This window comes from Phyllobates terribilis, unplaced genomic scaffold, assembly GCF_046119375.1.
Source record: "Phyllobates terribilis strain yellow unplaced genomic scaffold, ASM4611937v1 Scaffold_241__1_contigs__length_2998254, whole genome shotgun sequence".
Taxonomy (NCBI): Eukaryota; Metazoa; Chordata; class Amphibia; order Anura; family Dendrobatidae; genus Phyllobates; species Phyllobates terribilis.
Genome location: NW_027363001.1, coordinates 2883908 through 2900649, shown reverse-complemented (window position 1 = coordinate 2900649; position 16742 = coordinate 2883908). Strand labels below are relative to the sequence as shown.

General features: G+C 44.9%; 8 non-coding genes and 2 pseudogenes across 8 annotated transcripts; all 10 read right to left on the bottom strand.

The window, feature by feature from the left end:
* Window positions 1–5829: 5829 nt before the first annotated feature.
* On the bottom strand, window positions 5830–6020 carry LOC141217483 (U2 spliceosomal RNA). Its single transcript, XR_012286316.1, has one exon. It is a non-coding gene; the product is annotated as a U2 spliceosomal RNA (small nuclear RNA).
* Window positions 6021–7135: 1115 nt separating this feature from the next.
* On the bottom strand, window positions 7136–7326 carry LOC141217481 (U2 spliceosomal RNA). Its single transcript, XR_012286314.1, has one exon. It is a non-coding gene; the product is annotated as a U2 spliceosomal RNA (small nuclear RNA).
* Window positions 7327–8441: 1115 nt separating this feature from the next.
* Window positions 8442–8632, bottom strand: LOC141217479 (U2 spliceosomal RNA). Its single transcript, XR_012286313.1, has one exon. It is a non-coding gene; the product is annotated as a U2 spliceosomal RNA (small nuclear RNA).
* A 1115-nt stretch (window positions 8633–9747) lies between these two features.
* Window positions 9748–9938, bottom strand: LOC141217478 (U2 spliceosomal RNA). Its single transcript, XR_012286312.1, has one exon. It is a non-coding gene; the product is annotated as a U2 spliceosomal RNA (small nuclear RNA).
* A 1115-nt stretch (window positions 9939–11053) lies between these two features.
* On the bottom strand, window positions 11054–11235 carry LOC141217604 (U2 spliceosomal RNA). The gene has a single exon (XR_012286433.1). It is a non-coding gene; the product is annotated as a U2 spliceosomal RNA (small nuclear RNA).
* Window positions 11236–11759: 524 nt separating this feature from the next.
* On the bottom strand, window positions 11760–11875 carry LOC141217660 (U2 spliceosomal RNA; annotated as a pseudogene).
* A 1115-nt stretch (window positions 11876–12990) lies between these two features.
* LOC141217602 (U2 spliceosomal RNA) lies at window positions 12991–13172 on the bottom strand. The gene has a single exon (XR_012286431.1). It is a non-coding gene; the product is annotated as a U2 spliceosomal RNA (small nuclear RNA).
* A 524-nt stretch (window positions 13173–13696) lies between these two features.
* On the bottom strand, window positions 13697–13812 carry LOC141217659 (U2 spliceosomal RNA; annotated as a pseudogene).
* Window positions 13813–14927: 1115 nt separating this feature from the next.
* On the bottom strand, window positions 14928–15118 carry LOC141217477 (U2 spliceosomal RNA). Its single transcript, XR_012286311.1, has one exon. It is a non-coding gene; the product is annotated as a U2 spliceosomal RNA (small nuclear RNA).
* A 1115-nt stretch (window positions 15119–16233) lies between these two features.
* Window positions 16234–16415, bottom strand: LOC141217601 (U2 spliceosomal RNA). Its single transcript, XR_012286430.1, has one exon. It is a non-coding gene; the product is annotated as a U2 spliceosomal RNA (small nuclear RNA).
* Between the last annotated feature and the right edge of the window lie 327 nt (window positions 16416–16742).

Sequence of the window (16742 nt, the reverse complement as noted above, 5' to 3'; positions counted from 1 at the left end):
TCACACACACTGTCAAAAGCCACAGAACTCTGTCTTTGAACCTACTACAAGCACCCATACCGAACATTGCAACCTTCCAATTTACATACGTCACTCCTGCCAGTTCATTACATAGACTTCCCATACCTTTCCACACATCATATGCAAAATCACAATCCCATACCAAGTGTCTAATATACTCTTTTGCACCACATCCATCTCTCGGACACACTTCTGTCCTGATCAAATCACGCCTCTTTTGTACCTCCCTCACAGGCAAAATGTCATGCAACATCATCCATGCAATGTCTTTCTGTCTATTTGACATACCTTGTGTTCCTAATTTCTTCCACATATCAGATACATCCTCACCTCTCAACCCCACAATGTTACAAACAATCTCTCTATCTCGCACCTTCGTGATCACTTTTTTCTTATTCCTAAACTCATTCATACCTACAGACAGCAAATCAAACTTTCTGATGAATTTCTCTACAATTTCATACCATACAGGACAATTAAAAGCAACCGGCACTGTGGCATCTCTCTGAAACCAATTCAAACCATAAAACATCCAACCAGCAGAATACTTCATCATGCAAGCACATTTATTATCCTTCCCCAAACATACCACAATCATTTTCACGTAACTCACACCTAAAAAGAACTCAACATTTGGAAAATCTAGGCCACCATTCACACACATCTTATAAACATGCTCTCTCTTCAACTTCTCCATACGACTTCCCCAAAGGAAGTTAAAGATTATTTTCTCTGTTTTTCTGATCTTCCTAGATGCAGCGGGGTACACATTTGCCACAAACAACAGGATCGGCAATACTACTGCTTTGATGATTAACACCTTACCTGTCAAAGTTAGTTCCCTCATCCTCCAAAAGTTCAACTTCTGCTCCATTCTCTTCCCACAATCATCCCAGCTTTCATTTCCCTTTAGATTTTCATTAAATTTAATCCCTAATACCTTAATTGCCCCTTCCTCACACGTTACCTCATCCATCTTGATGTTGTTATCTCCAAAGCATTTAAAGGAGCATTTTCCCCAATTTACTCTAAACGCTGAGGCACTACAAAACATGCTTAACATTAATCTGGCCCTATTCATTGCAGCCATGTTTTCATTCACTATCACCACATCATCCATATATCCCAAAATTCTCACATCTTTTCCTCCACTCCCAGGAATCAGCACACCTCTCATGACCTTATCTTTCCTTACCATACACAAAAAAACCTCAATCACACTTATAAACAGAATAGGGGACATGGGACACCCCTGCCGCACTCCAGACTTAACCCAAACCTTATCACTCAACCACCCGTTCACCAGAAACTCACTTGACACATTACAGTACAGACTTCTCACACAACTCACAAAATTTCTAGAAAACCCCATCCTCGCCAAAACATTAAACATGAAAAAATGCGACACTCTGTCAAAAGCCTTCTCAAAATCTACTGAAAACAACATACATTTCTGTTTGCGACTCAAACAATCACCAATCACATCCCTCAACAAAATCAAGTTGTCATTCATACTCCTACCAGGTATTGAACACACTTGATCCTCTCCGATCACACGATCAATTACATTACGCATCCTATTTGCGAGTAATTTGCTGAAAACTTTATAATCCACATTCAAAAGGGTAATAGGCCTCCAATTTCCCAAATCCTTTCGATCACCCTTCTTGTGAATCAGAACAACTACCCCTTCTCTCATAGATTCACTCAAAACATTATTCTGAAAAATATACCGACATACCTCAAGTAAGTCTTTACCCAAAGTATCCCATTCTTTCATATACAACTCTACAGGCAAACCATCTTTTCCAGGAGTCTTATTTTTACTTGCAGACATCACCACCATCTTCACTTCATCTAGTACAATCTCATCATCCAGCAGCTCACCCTCATCCTCACTCAAATGTCCTTCCAATTTTCCCAACACATCATTCATCATCCCCTCATCAATCCATTTTGACCCATACAACTCCTTGTAAAACAATTCAACCTCTTTCATCACCTCCTTCCCCTTGACATACACACCATTCACATTCTTCACCTCATCCATATCCACTTTCTTCCCAAACACTTTTTTGAAAAAGAACCTAGTACATTTTTCATTTTTTTCCAAATGCTCAATTTTGGACCTGTAAATGATTTCTTTGCCCTTCTCATTAATAAAGTTTTTAATATCATTTCTCACCTGACACATCAAATCATCCACTTCAATTCCAATCATTCTTAGTTTCCTCAGCCACTCTAACTTCATACTTAACTCATTAAATTTCTTCCTGTTATTGGCTCCTTTCCTCTTTCCCCATTTCTTGAAGAAAAAACTTATTTCCTTCTTCATCCAGTCCCACCATTCCAGCACATTCACAAAATCCCTCTTCCGATCCTTCCACTTCACATACATCCTTCTGAAATCTTTCATAATCCTGTGATCCTCTAACAACCGCACATTTAGTTTCCACACACCTCTTCCATATGCAAAGGAAACTGTATCTTCCAAAAGTGCTCTCATACACACATGATCCGAAAAAATAACGTCATCCTGCTGGAACTTTTTACAAACAATATGATTAGAGAAAAGAATACGATCAATCCTCGATTCAATGCCCCCCCTATCTTCTTTATATGTGGCAGGAGGAGGTTTTCCCAACATTATCTCAGCAGCATCAACAAAAGAGAAATCCTCTATTAGATTTTTTAACTTTTTCCCAGTGACATCCACCTTTTCTCCTTCCGTCACACAATTAAAATCCCCAACACAAACAATGGGTATTTTCCCAGAAAGAAAAAAACACATCTTTTCAAAAAGCTCCAGCCTTTCTTCTTTTCCTACTGGGGCATACATATTAAGTATTTTAAATCTCCACCCTCTACAGTTTATTTCACATACCAAACACCTCCCAGCCTCCACAACTGTGTAGGATTCTATTTCCAACCCCCTATTCCCCAATAAAATCCCAACCCCACTGTTTTTATTTTCAACAGACCCCGACCAGACACATTGGCCTTGCGGCCACACGTTGTCGTCCAGAGATTCAGAAATCCCACATTCCTGTAAGCAATAAATATCTGCATGTAAATTTTTTAGAAAATCTAAAATCATAGTTCTTCTTGGTACTGATTTAATTTGTCTAACATTTAGTGACAGGATTGCCACTTGAGCAGCTTGGGAACCCATCTCTCAATTTGGTGAGGCAGGTCACGACAGCATGCCCATTTGTTCTTCATCCTAGTCCTTCTGGAGGGGGTACGCCGGATATGCAGACGGTGTAGCCCGCTCCTTCCCCTAAAAAAGGTTCATTTTGGGGATCAAGGGCTGTAGGGTACACTCTCATGGGGCTAATGCTTCCTACACTTAAAGGGGAAGGATTCCTCCTTTGTTTTTTTGGCGTGGATAACTCTTCCTCTTCTGAGTCCGCCTGTCTTCTGGATGTATGGTCCCCCTGACCACATTCACTCTCTGGGTCTGATGGACTCTCATCCCACTTTATAATTGGTGTTTTGGATAAGCTGGATTCCACATCTTCTTCACCTCCCATAGTAACTGCCATATTTGGCACATCAGCCTCTGCCTCCTGCACGGAGCTCACTTCCATACAGTCAGTTACTTCAGTCTGATGTTTATTTACTGCATGAACTCTGCTGCTTCCTTGAGTGTTTTGTGTGACTCTCAACCTAGTTGCCTCTGCTATAACCTCTGCACGCTGTCTGCATTTATCATCTTCTGCAAGACTCCTCCTCTCCTCCACCTCCTCACTGGTCATCTCATCCAGCTCATCCTGTATAAACTCCGGCTGGGGAAGATCCACATTTCTCTGTGCAACACCCGCATAAGTTTTAGGTCTCAAATTACAGTCTTTGAAAGCGTGACCTTTCTCTCCACAGAGATTGCAGACTATCACATTTGTGCACTGGTTGCTAGAGTGGCCGACTTGGTTACATTTCCTGCACACATGCTCTGCAATAGAGGTACAGTCTGTTTGAGTATGTCCGTATCTCCAGCAATGTCTGCAGAATCTGGGTGCATTGGGAAAAAACAGGTAGCCTCTCTCCCTGCCTATGGAGAAATTTGATGGAGGGTAATGAATTCCTCCAGGCTCATCCAGGCTCTCATGAAACTTCACCACAAACTTATATTTGCCTGACCAGAGCCCTGCTTCATTCAGTACTTTCACAGCAGGTTTGATAACTGTACAGTGCTTCCTCAAGAATATGTAAATCAGCTCCAGGGGCACATGGGGATTATACATAAACAGAGTAAGAGGCAACTCACCAGCAGAGTATAGGATAGTGAAAGTGAGTCCAGACAGCTCCTCCCTCTGCTTATTCATCTTCAGACAGGCATAGAAGTTGTTACAGGAAAACATTGTAGAAAAAACCAGGGTGAATTTGCATCTTGACTGCTGCAGGCAGAGGATTTCTTCTTTCTTCACCTCCAGTATTCCAAAAAGGACATCATTAACCACATGTCTCAGTGTGAATTTATCTTCATCCACGGCATCAAAATCGATCCGGATTCCATATTTTACCCGGGCTTCTCCGGGTTCCGCGAAGCGAATAACCGCCATGATCGCAGCTCGTTTCCTCTCACCTCCCTCCCAAAAGCAGCAAGCAGCATAAGCTGCTAGGCTAAGAGGGAGACACACAAGGATCCTCTCAGGCAAGACACTTGATCTTAGCCAAAAGGCCGAGAAGCGATAACCAGAATTGGTTTCAAACTACGGAGCCACCCAAGGATCCTGAAAAGTCCATTTGTGGAGATGAGCTCCTGGACTCCCGTTAAGAAGACATGTTGTCAACCTCTAGATCCCTTACATGCCTGCACTTTTCGGCTTGCTGCTGCTGCAATCCACGCGTTTTAGATCTGCATAACTCCACCTCTTTAAACACAGCACCTTCACCCCCTGCTGTTCCCACCCGCCTCAACACCGTTGGAAGGGAGGAGAACCAATTAAGGCGGGGGGTGGGGTGGAACGAGCAGCTGTCTACCCTTAGCAGGAGGGCTCCTGATTACATACCTCTCCTGCTGCTGCTGCTGCTGGCTGTCCAGCAGCAGACTGAAGGTGGCTGCTGCTGTGCACAGGTATATAAAGGCTCAGAGCCTATTATGACACGCGCAGCCAGCGTTCCATTGCCACATTCCATCTACTGCAGGCAGGATACCTGGCTGGCTGAATGTCGCTGAGAAGCTCACAGAGACCGCCATAAGCAACAGTTTAACAGAATGCCACAGACTAATCAACCAAACTTTTTGGGTTGGGTTCTCTTTTATAGTCTGCAGGCATTAAATGAAAGAAGTCAGTGTTCCAGCAGAAGGAGACAACGTTTCAGAAAAGGCATTGTAGCAAACCAAAAAAGAAATTTTAAGCGCAGCAGAGTAACCAGCGCACATACCTGTTAGCTCAGGTGAGTTTAAAAGGCTGCTGTTGATAACAAGGGCATTTGCTAAATAGATGGTGTGTGTGCAACAATATACTGAAAGGTCAATTATATTGTGCAGCTTATCTCACCACCTGTAGTTATTTAGGTGAAAGCTCCAAAATGCTTGCCTAATATGTCTGTTTATCCAAAAGGAAGTAAAAAGGGAGAGCTAGAAAGATAGCATTGCATCACATTACATGGCAATGCAATGCACAGTTGCTGAAGTTGAACCAAAATGAGCTTGTAATCTGGCTTCTGCAACTTTGAACATGAAAAATCCAATGAGGAGAAGAAAAGCAAAGCCAAAGAGTCCATCCCAAAATCCGACAAACAAGCAAAATGAACAAAAAACATTGAATTCAATTCTTTCTGATTTTAGAAACTGCATTAAAGAAGGGGTGCACCGGTCCTGGAGATACTGCAATACCAGGTCAATGCGTGGAGTGGACAGAGCAAGCTCTTTTTCCATCTCCCTGTTCTAAAAATCCATTTAATATATGGTCCCCAGATAGGGGACGTATCAGATATTAAACTGATAAGAACAGATACTACACTTGATCTTAGCCAAAAGGCCGAGAAGCGATAACCAGAATTGGTTTCAAACTACGGAGCCACCCAAGGATCCTGAAAAGTCCATTTGTGGAGATGAGCTCCTGGACTCCCGTTAAGAAGACATGTTGTCAACCTCTAGATCCCTTACATGCCTGCACTTTTCGGCTTGCTGCTGCTGCAATCCACGCGTTTTAGATCTGCATAACTCCACCTCTTTAAACACAGCACCTTCACCCCCTGCTGTTCTCACCCGCCTCAACACCGTTGGAAGGGAGGAGAACCAATTAAGGCGGGGGGTGGGGTGGAACGAGCAGCTGTCTACCCTTAGCAGGAGGGCTCCTGATTACATACCTCTCCTGCTGCTGCTGCTGCTGGCTGTCCAGCAGCAGACTGAAGGTGGCTGCTGCTGTGCACAGGTATATAAAGGCTCAGAGCCTATTATGACACGCGCAGCCAGCGTTCCATTGCCACATTCCATCTACTGCAGGCAGGATACCTGGCTGGCTGAATGTCGCTGAGAAGCTCACAGAGACTGCCATAAGCAACAGTTTAACAGAATGCCACAGACTAATCAACCAAACTTTTTGGGTTGGGTTCTCTTTTATAGTCTGCAGGCATTAAATGAAAGAAGTCAGTGTTCCAGCAGAAGGAGACAACGTTTCAGAAAAGGCATTGTAGCAAACCAAAAAATAAATTTTAAGCGCAGCAGAGTAACCAGCGCACATACCTGTTAGCTCAGGTGAGTTTAAAAGGCTGCTGTTGATAACAAGGGCATTTGCTAAATAGATGGTGTGTGTGCAACAATATACTGAAAGGTCAATTATATTGTGCAGCTTATCTCACCACCTGTAGTTATTTAGGTGAAAGCTCCAAAATGCTTGCCTAATATGTCTGTTTATCCAAAAGGAAGTAAAAAGGGAGAGCTAGAAAGATAGCATTGCATCACATTACATGGCAATGCAATGCACAGTTGCTGAAGTTGAACCAAAATGAGCTTGTAATCTGGCTTCTGCAACTTTGAACATGAAAAATCCAATGAGGAGAAGAAAAGCAAAGCCAAAGAGTCCATCCCAAAATCCGACAAACAAGCAAAATGAACAAAAAACATTGAATTCAATTCTTTCTGATTTTAGAAACTGCATTAAAGAAGGGGTGCACCGGTCCTGGAGATACTGCAATACCAGGTCAATGCGTGGAGTGGACAGAGCAAGCTCTTTTTCCATCTCCCTGTTCTAAAAATCCATTTAATATATGGTCCCCAGATAGGGGACGTATCAGATATTAAACTGATAAGAACAGATACTACACTTGATCTTAGCCAAAAGGCCGAGAAGCGATAACCAGAATTGGTTTCAAACTACGGAGCCACCCAAGGATCCTGAAAAGTCCATTTGTGGAGATGAGCTCCTGGACTCCCGTTAAGAAGACATGTTGTCAACCTCTAGATCCCTTACATGCCTGCACTTTTCGGCTTGCTGCTGCTGCAATCCACGCGTTTTAGATCTGCATAACTCCACCTCTTTAAACACAGCACCTTCACCCCCTGCTGTTCCCACCCGCCTCAACACCGTTGGAAAGGAGGAGAACCAATTAAGGCGGGGGGTGGGGTGGAACGAGCAGCTGTCTACCCTTAGCAGGAGGGCTCCTGATTACATACCTCTCCTGCTGCTGCTGCTGCTGGCTGTCCAGCAGCAGACTGAAGGTGGCTGCTGCTGTGCACAGGTATATAAAGGCTCAGAGCCTATTATGACACGCGCAGCCAGCGTTCCATTGCCACATTCCATCTACTGCAGGCAGGATACCTGGCTGGCTGAATGTCGCTGAGAAGCTCACAGAGACCGCCATAAGCAACAGTTTAACAGAATGCCACAGACTAATCAACCAAACTTTTTGGGTTGGGTTCTCTTTTATAGTCTGCAGGCATTAAATGAAAGAAGTCAGTGTTCCAGCAGAAGGAGACAACGTTTCAGAAAAGGCATTGTAGCAAACCAAAAAAGAAATTTTAAGCACAGCAGAGTAACCAGCGCACATACCTGTTAGCTCAGGTGAGTTTAAAAGGCTGCTGTTGATAACAAGGGCATTTGCTAAATAGATGGTGTGTGTGCAACAATATACTGAAAGGTCAATTATATTGTGCAGCTTATCTCACCACCTGTAGTTATTTAGGTGAAAGCTCCAAAATGCTTGCCTAATATGTCTGTTTATCCAAAAGGAAGTAAAAAGGGAGAGCTAGAAAGATAGCATTGCATCACATTACATGGCAATGCAATGCACAGTTGCTGAAGTTGAACCAAAATGAGCTTGTAATCTGGCTTCTGCAACTTTGAACATGAAAAATCCAATGAGGAGAAGAAAAGCAAAGCCAAAGAGTCCATCCCAAAATCCGACAAACAAGCAAAATGAACAAAAAACATTGAATTCAATTCTTTCTGATTTTAGAAACTGCATTAAAGAAGGGGTGCACCGGTCCTGGAGATACTGCAATACCAGGTCAATGCGTGGAGTGGACAGAGCAAGCTCTTTTTCCATCTCCCTGTTCTAAAAATCCATTTAATATATGGTCCCCAGATAGGGGACGTATCAGATATTAAACTGATAAGAACAGATACTACACTTGATCTTAGCCAAAAGGCCGAGAAGCGATAACCAGAATTGGTTTCAAACTACGGAGCCACCCAAGGATCCTGAAAAGTCCATTTGTGGAGATGAGCTCCTGGACTCCCGTTAAGAAGACATGTTGTCAACCTCTAGATCCCTTACATGCCTGCACTTTTCGGCTTGCTGCTGCTGCAATCCACGCGTTTTAGATCTGCATAACTCCACCTCTTTAAACACAGCACCTTCACCCCCTGCTGTTCCCACCCGCCTCAACACCGTTGGAAGGGAGGAGAACCAATTAAGGCGGGGGGTGGGGTGGAACGAGCAGCTGTCTACCCTTAGCAGGAGGGCTCCTGATTACATACCTCTCCTGCTGCTGCTGCTGCTGGCTGTCCAGCAGCAGACTGAAGGTGGCTGCTGCTGTGCACAGGTATATAAAGGCTCAGAGCCTATTATGACACGCGCAGCCAGCGTTCCATTGCCACATTCCATCTACTGCAGGCAGGATACCTGGCTGGCTGAATGTCGCTGAGAAGCTCACAGAGACCGCCATAAGCAACAGTTTAACAGAATGCCACAGACTAATCAACCAAACTTTTTGGGTTGGGTTCTCTTTTATAGTCTGCAGGCATTAAATGAAAGAAGTCAGTGTTCCAGCAGAAGGAGACAACGTTTCAGAAAAGGCATTGTAGCAAACCAAAAAAGAAATTTTAAGCGCAGCAGAGTAACCAGCGCACATACCTGTTAGCTCAGGTGAGTTTAAAAGGCTGCTGTTGATAACAAGGGCATTTGCTAAATAGATGGTGTGTGTGCAACAATATACTGAAAGGTCAATTATATTGTGCAGCTTATCTCACCACCTGTAGTTATTTAGGTGAAAGCTCCAAAATGCTTGCCTAATATGTCTGTTTATCCAAAAGGAAGTAAAAAGGGAGAGCTAGAAAGATAGCATTGCATCACATTACATGGCAATGCAATGCACAGTTGCTGAAGTTGAACCAAAATGAGCTTGTAATCTGGCTTCTGCAACTTTGAACATGAAAAATCCAATGAGGAGAAGAAAAGCAAAGCCAAAGAGTCCATCCCAAAATCCGACAAACAAGCAAAATGAACAAAAAACATTGAATTCAATTCTTTCTGATTTTAGAAACTGCATTAAAGAAGGGGTGCACCGGTCCTGGAGATACTGCAATACCAGGTCAATGCGTGGAGTGGACAGAGCAAGCTCTTTTTCCATCTCCCTGTTCTAAAAATCCATTTAATATATGGTCCCCAGATAGGGGACGTATCAGATATTAAACTGATAAGAACAGATACTACACTTGATCTTAGCCAAAAGGCCGAGAAGCGATAACCAGAATTGGTTTCAAACTACGGAGCCACCCAAGGATCCTGAAAAGTCCATTTGTGGAGATGAGCTCCTGGACTCCCGTTAAGAAGACATGTTGTCAACCTCTAGATCCCTTACATGCCTGCACTTTTCGGCTTGCTGCTGCTGCAATCCACGCGTTTTAGATCTGCATAACTCCACCTCTTTAAACACAGCACCTTCACCCCCTGCTGTTCCCACCCGCCTCAACACCGTTGGAAAGGAGGAGAACCAATTAAGGCGGGGGGTGGGGTGGAACGAGCAGCTGTCTACCCTTAGCAGGAGGGCTCCTGATTACATACCTCTCCTGCTGCTGCTGCTGCTGGCTGTCCAGCAGCAGACTGAAGGTGGCTGCTGCTGTGCACAGGTATATAAAGGCTCAGAGCCTATTATGACACGCGCAGCCAGCGTTCCATTGCCACATTCCATCTACTGCAGGCAGGATACCTGGCTGGCTGAATGTCGCTGAGAAGCTCACAGAGACCGCCATAAGCAACAGTTTAACAGAATGCCACAGACTAATCAACCAAACTTTTTGGGTTGGGTTCTCTTTTATAGTCTGCAGGCATTAAATGAAAGAAGTCAGTGTTCCAGCAGAAGGAGACAACGTTTCAGAAAAGGCATTGTAGCAAACCAAAAAAGAAATTTTAAGCACAGCAGAGTAACCAGCGCACATACCTGTTAGCTCAGGTGAGTTTAAAAGGCTGCTGTTGATAACAAGGGCATTTGCTAAATAGATGGTGTGTGTGCAACAATATACTGAAAGGTCAATTATATTGTGCAGCTTATCTCACCACCTGTAGTTATTTAGGTGAAAGCTCCAAAATGCTTGCCTAATATGTCTGTTTATCCAAAAGGAAGTAAAAAGGGAGAGCTAGAAAGATAGCATTGCATCACATTACATGGCAATGCAATGCACAGTTGCTGAAGTTGAACCAAAATGAGCTTGTAATCTGGCTTCTGCAACTTTGAACATGAAAAATCCAATGAGGAGAAGAAAAGCAAAGCCAAAGAGTCCATCCCAAAATCCGACAAACAAGCAAAATGAACAAAAAACATTGAATTCAATTCTTTCTGATTTTAGAAACTGCATTAAAGAAGGGGTGCACCGGTCCTGGAGATACTGCAATACCAGGTCAATGCGTGGAGTGGACAGAGCAAGCTCTTTTTCCATCTCCCTGTTCTAAAAATCCATTTAATATATGGTCCCCAGATAGGGGACGTATCAGATATTAAACTGATAAGAACAGATTTTTTGATTGAAGCTGCATCCAAGGCACTGAAAAATGTGACCGAAGTCACACCAAAACAGCGCACGAGGCGAGGATTCATGTGGACCCTTCCCGGTGGAGAGGGTCCCCAATAAACCATCCCCATCCCTCCGAGCCAGAAGGCCACAGCGAGGGTCAGGGATCTCCGATGCTCTCCCTAGCCGAAGCCGGAGAAGAGCCGTTTTCGTGCTCCCAGCTTCCATCTAGGCTGCCACCCTAGTGGAGCTGGAGCCTGTGTTGGTTTCTCAGCCCAAAGCTGACCGGACCTCCGACCGGGTTTATAAAAATTCCCCTTCCTAGCCCGGAGGCCAGGAATAGGGGGGGTTGCTCAGAAAGTATGATTGGCAAAGGTGCGGCGTGCAACGAAGCCAAGTCTTTCTGGGGTTCCCAGTCCCAGTAAGCTTGGACTCCCACCAGGGCGCCTACTCCTGGGGCACATTGCTCCAAAGCCCTCACACTTACCCAGCCTAGTGACTTCGATCCTGGAGGGCCATGTTTTCCATCAGATAACTCTATGAGCCACCTGGCGTACTAACAAGTGCACCAAACCAGTGTGTAATATGCATCAATTTACTAGGGCAGCCCAAGGACAAAACTGCCTTTTCAAAAGATACTACACTTGATCTTAGCCAAAAGGCCGAGAAGCGATAACCAGAATTGGTTTCAAACTACGGAGCCACCCAAGGATCCTGAAAAGTCCATTTGTGGAGATGAGCTCCTGGACTCCCGTTAAGAAGACATGTTGTCAACCTCTAGATCCCTTACATGCCTGCACTTTTCGGCTTGCTGCTGCTGCAATCCACGCGTTTTAGATCTGCATAACTCCACCTCTTTAAACACAGCACCTTCACCCCCTGCTGTTCCCACCCGCCTCAACACCGTTGGAAGGGAGGAGAACCAATTAAGGCGGGGGGTGGGGTGGAATGAGCAGCTGTCTACCCTTAGCAGGAGGGCTCCTGATTACATACCTCTCCTGCTGCTGCTGCTGCTGGCTGTCCAGCAGCAGACTGAAGGTGGCTGCTGCTGTGCACAGGTATATAAAGGCTCAGAGCCTATTATGACACGCGCAGCCAGCGTTCCATTGCCACATTCCATCTACTGCAGGCAGGATACCTGGCTGGCTGAATGTCGCTGAGAAGCTCACAGAGACCGCCATAAGCAACAGTTTAACAGAATGCCACAGACTAATCAACCAAACTTTTTGGGTTGGGTTCTCTTTTATAGTCTGCAGGCATTAAATGAAAGAAGTCAGTGTTCCAGCAGAAGGAGACAACGTTTCAGAAAAGGCATTGTAGCAAACCAAAAAAGAAATTTTAAGCACAGCAGAGTAACCAGCGCACATACCTGTTAGCTCAGGTGAGTTTAAAAGGCTGCTGTTGATAACAAGGGCATTTGCTAAATAGATGGTGTGTGTGCAACAATATACTGAAAGGTCAATTATATTGTGCAGCTTATCTCACCACCTGTAGTTATTTAGGTGAAAGCTCCAAAATGCTTGCCTAATATGTCTGTTTATCCAAAAGGAAGTAAAAAGGGAGAGCTAGAAAGATAGCATTGCATCACATTACATGGCAATGCAATGCACAGTTGCTGAAGTTGAACCAAAATGAGCTTGTAATCTGGCTTCTGCAACTTTGAACATGAAAAATCCAATGAGGAGAAGAAAAGCAAAGCCAAAGAGTCCATCCCAAAATCCGACAAACAAGCAAAATGAACAAAAAACATTGAATTCAATTCTTTCTGATTTTAGAAACTGCATTAAAGAAGGGGTGCACCGGTCCTGGAGATACTGCAATACCAGGTCAATGCGTGGAGTGGACAGAGCAAGCTCTTTTTCCATCTCCCTGTTCTAAAAATCCATTTAATATATGGTCCCCAGATAGGGGACGTATCAGATATTAAACTGATAAGAACAGATTTTTTGATTGAAGCTGCATCCAAGGCACTGAAAAATGTGACCGAAGTCACACCAAAACAGCGCACGAGGCGAGGATTCATGTGGACCCTTCCCGGAGGAGAGGGTCCCCAATAAACCATCCCCATCCCTCCGAGCCAGAAGGCCACAGCGAGGGTCAGGGATCTCCGATGCTCTCCCTAGCCGAAGCCGGAGAAGAGCCGTTTTCGTGCTCCCAGCTTCCATCTAGGCTGCCACCCTAGTGGAGCTGGAGCCTGTGTTGGTTTCTCAGCCCAAAGCTGACCGGACCTCCGACCGGGTTTATAAAAATTCCCCTTCCTAGCCCGGAGGCCAGGAATAGGGGGGGTTGCTCAGAAAGTATGATTGGCAAAGGTGCGGCGTGCAACGAAGCCAAGTCTTTCTGGGGTTCCCAGTCCCAGTAAGCTTGGACTCCCACCAGGGCGCCTACTCCTGGGGCACATTGCTCCAAAGCCCTCACACTTACCCAGCCTAGTGACTTCGATCCTGGAGGGCCATGTTTTCCATCAGATAACTCTATGAGCCACCTGGCGTACTAACAAGTGCACCAAACCAGTGTGTAATATGCATCAATTTACTAGGGCAGCCCAAGGACAAAACTGCCTTTTCAAAAGATACTACACTTGATCTTAGCCAAAAGGCCGAGAAGCGATAACCAGAATTGGTTTCAAACTACGGAGCCACCCAAGGATCCTGAAAAGTCCATTTGTGGAGATGAGCTCCTGGACTCCCGTTAAGAAGACATGTTGTCAACCTCTAGATCCCTTACATGCCTGCACTTTTCGGCTTGCTGCTGCTGCAATCCACGCGTTTTAGATCTGCATAACTCCACCTCTTTAAACACAGCACCTTCACCCCCTGCTGTTCCCACCCGCCTCAACACCGTTGGAAGGGAGGAGAACCAATTAAGGCGGGGGGTGGGGTGGAACGAGCAGCTGTCTACCCTTAGCAGGAGGGCTCCTGATTACATACCTCTCCTGCTGCTGCTGCTGCTGGCTGTCCAGCAGCAGACTGAAGGTGGTTGCTGCTGTGCACAGGTATATAAAGGCTCAGAGCCTATTATGACACGCGCAGCCAGCGTTCCATTGCCACATTCCATCTACTGCAGGCAGGATACCTGGCTGGCTGAATGTCGCTGAGAAGCTCACAGAGACCGCCATAAGCAACAGTTTAACAGAATGCCACAGACTAATCAACCAAACTTTTTGGGTTGGGTTCTCTTTTATAGTCTGCAGGCATTAAATGAAAGAAGTCAGTGTTCCAGCAGAAGGAGACAACGTTTCAGAAAAGGCATTGTAGCAAACCAAAAAAGAAATTTTAAGCGCAGCAGAGTAACCAGCGCACATACCTGTTAGCTCAGGTGAGTTTAAAAGGCTGCTGTTGATAACAAGGGCATTTGCTAAATAGATGGTGTGTGTGCAACAATATACTGAAAGGTCAATTATATTGTGCAGCTTATCTCACCACCTGTAGTTATTTAGGTGAAAGCTCCAAAATGCTTGCCTAATATGTCTGTTTATCCAAAAGGAAGTAAAAAGGGAGAGCTAGAAAGATAGCATTGCATCACATTACATGGCAATGCAATGCACAGTTGCTGAAGTTGAACCAAAATGAGCTTGTAATCTGGCTTCTGCAACTTTGAACATGAAAAATCCAATGAGGAGAAGAAAAGCAAAGCCAAAGAGTCCATCCCAAAATCCGACAAACAAGCAAAATGAACAAAAAACATTGAATTCAATTCTTTCTGATTTTAGAAACTGCATTAAAGAAGGGGTGCACCGGTCCTGGAGATACTGCAATACCAGGTCAATGCGTGGAGTGGACAGAGCAAGCTCTTTTTCCATCTCCCTGTTCTAAAAATCCATTTAATATATGGTCCCCAGATAGGGGACGTATCAGATATTAAACTGATAAGAACAGATACTACACTTGATCTTAGCCAAAAGGCCGAGAAGCGATAACCAGAATTGGTTTCAAACTACGGAGCCACCCAAGGATCCTGAAAAGTCCATTTGTGGAGATGAGCTCCTGGACTCCCGTTAAGAAGACATGTTGTCAACCTCTAGATCCCTTACATGCCTGCACTTTTCGGCTTGCTGCTGCTGCAATCCACGCGTTTTAGATCTGCATAACTCCACCTCTTTAAACACAGCACCTTCACCCCCTGCTGTTCCCACCCGCCTCAACACCGTTGGAAAGGAGGAGAACCAATTAAGGTGGGGGGTGGGGTGGAACGAGCAGCTGTCTACCCTTAGCAGGAGGGCTCCTGATTACATACCTCTCCTGCTGCTGCTGCTGCTGGCTGTCCAGCAGCAGACTGAAGGTGGCTGCTGCTGTGCACAGGTATATAAAGGCTCAGAGCCTATTATGACACGCGCAGCCAGCGTTCCATTGCCACATTCCATCTACTGCAGGCAGGATACCTGGCTGGCTGAATGTCGCTGAGAAGCTCACAGAGACCGCCATAAGCAACAGTTTAACAGAATGCCACAGACTAATCAACCAAACTTTTTGGGTTGGGTTCTCTTTTATAGTCTGCAGGCATTAAATGAAAGAAGTCAGTGTTCCAGCAGAAGGAGACAACGTTTCAGAAAAGGCATTGTAGCAAACCAAAAAAGAAATTTTAAGCACAGCAGAGTAACCAGCGCACATACCTGTTAGCTCAGGTGAGTTTAAAAGGCTGCTGTTGATAACAAGGGCATTTGCTAAATAGATGGTGTGTGTGCAACAATATACTGAAAGGTCAATTATATTGTGCAGCTTATCTCACCACCTGTAGTTATTTAGGTGAAAGCTCCAAAATGCTTGCCTAATATGTCTGTTTATCCAAAAGGAAGTAAAAAGGGAGAGCTAGAAAGATAGCATTGCATCACATTACATGGCAATGCAATGCACAGTTGCTGAAGTTGAACCAAAATGAGCTTGTAATCTGGCTTCTGCAACTTTGAACATGAAAAATCCAATGAGGAGAAGAAAAGCAAAGCCAAAGAGTCCATCCCAAAATCCGACAAACAAGCAAAATGAACAAAAAACATTGAATTCAATTCTTTCTGATTTTAGAAACTGCATTAAAGAAGGGGTGCACCGGTCCTGGAGATACTGCAATACCAGGTCAATGCGTGGAGTGGACAGAGCAAGCTCTTTTTCCATCTCCCTGTTCTAAAAATCCATTTAATATATGGTCCCCAGATAGGGGACGTATCAGATATTAAACTGATAAGAACAGATTTTTTGATTGAAGCTGCATCCAAGGCACTGAAAAATGTGACCGAAGTCACACCAAAACAGCGCACGAGGCGAGGATTCATGTGGACCCTTCCCGGAGGAGAGGGTCCCCAATAAACCATCCCCATCCCTCCGAGCCAGAAGGCCACAGCGAGGGTCAGGGATCTCCGATGCTCTCCCTAGCCGAAGCCGGAGAAGAGCCGTTTTCGTGCTCCCAGCTTCCATCTAGGCTGCCACCCTAGTGGAGCTGGAGCCTGTGTTGGTTTCTCAGCCCAAAGCTGACCGGACCTCCGACCGGGTTTATAAAAATTCCCCTTCCTAGCCCGGAGGCCAGGAATAGGGGGGGTTGCTCAGAAAG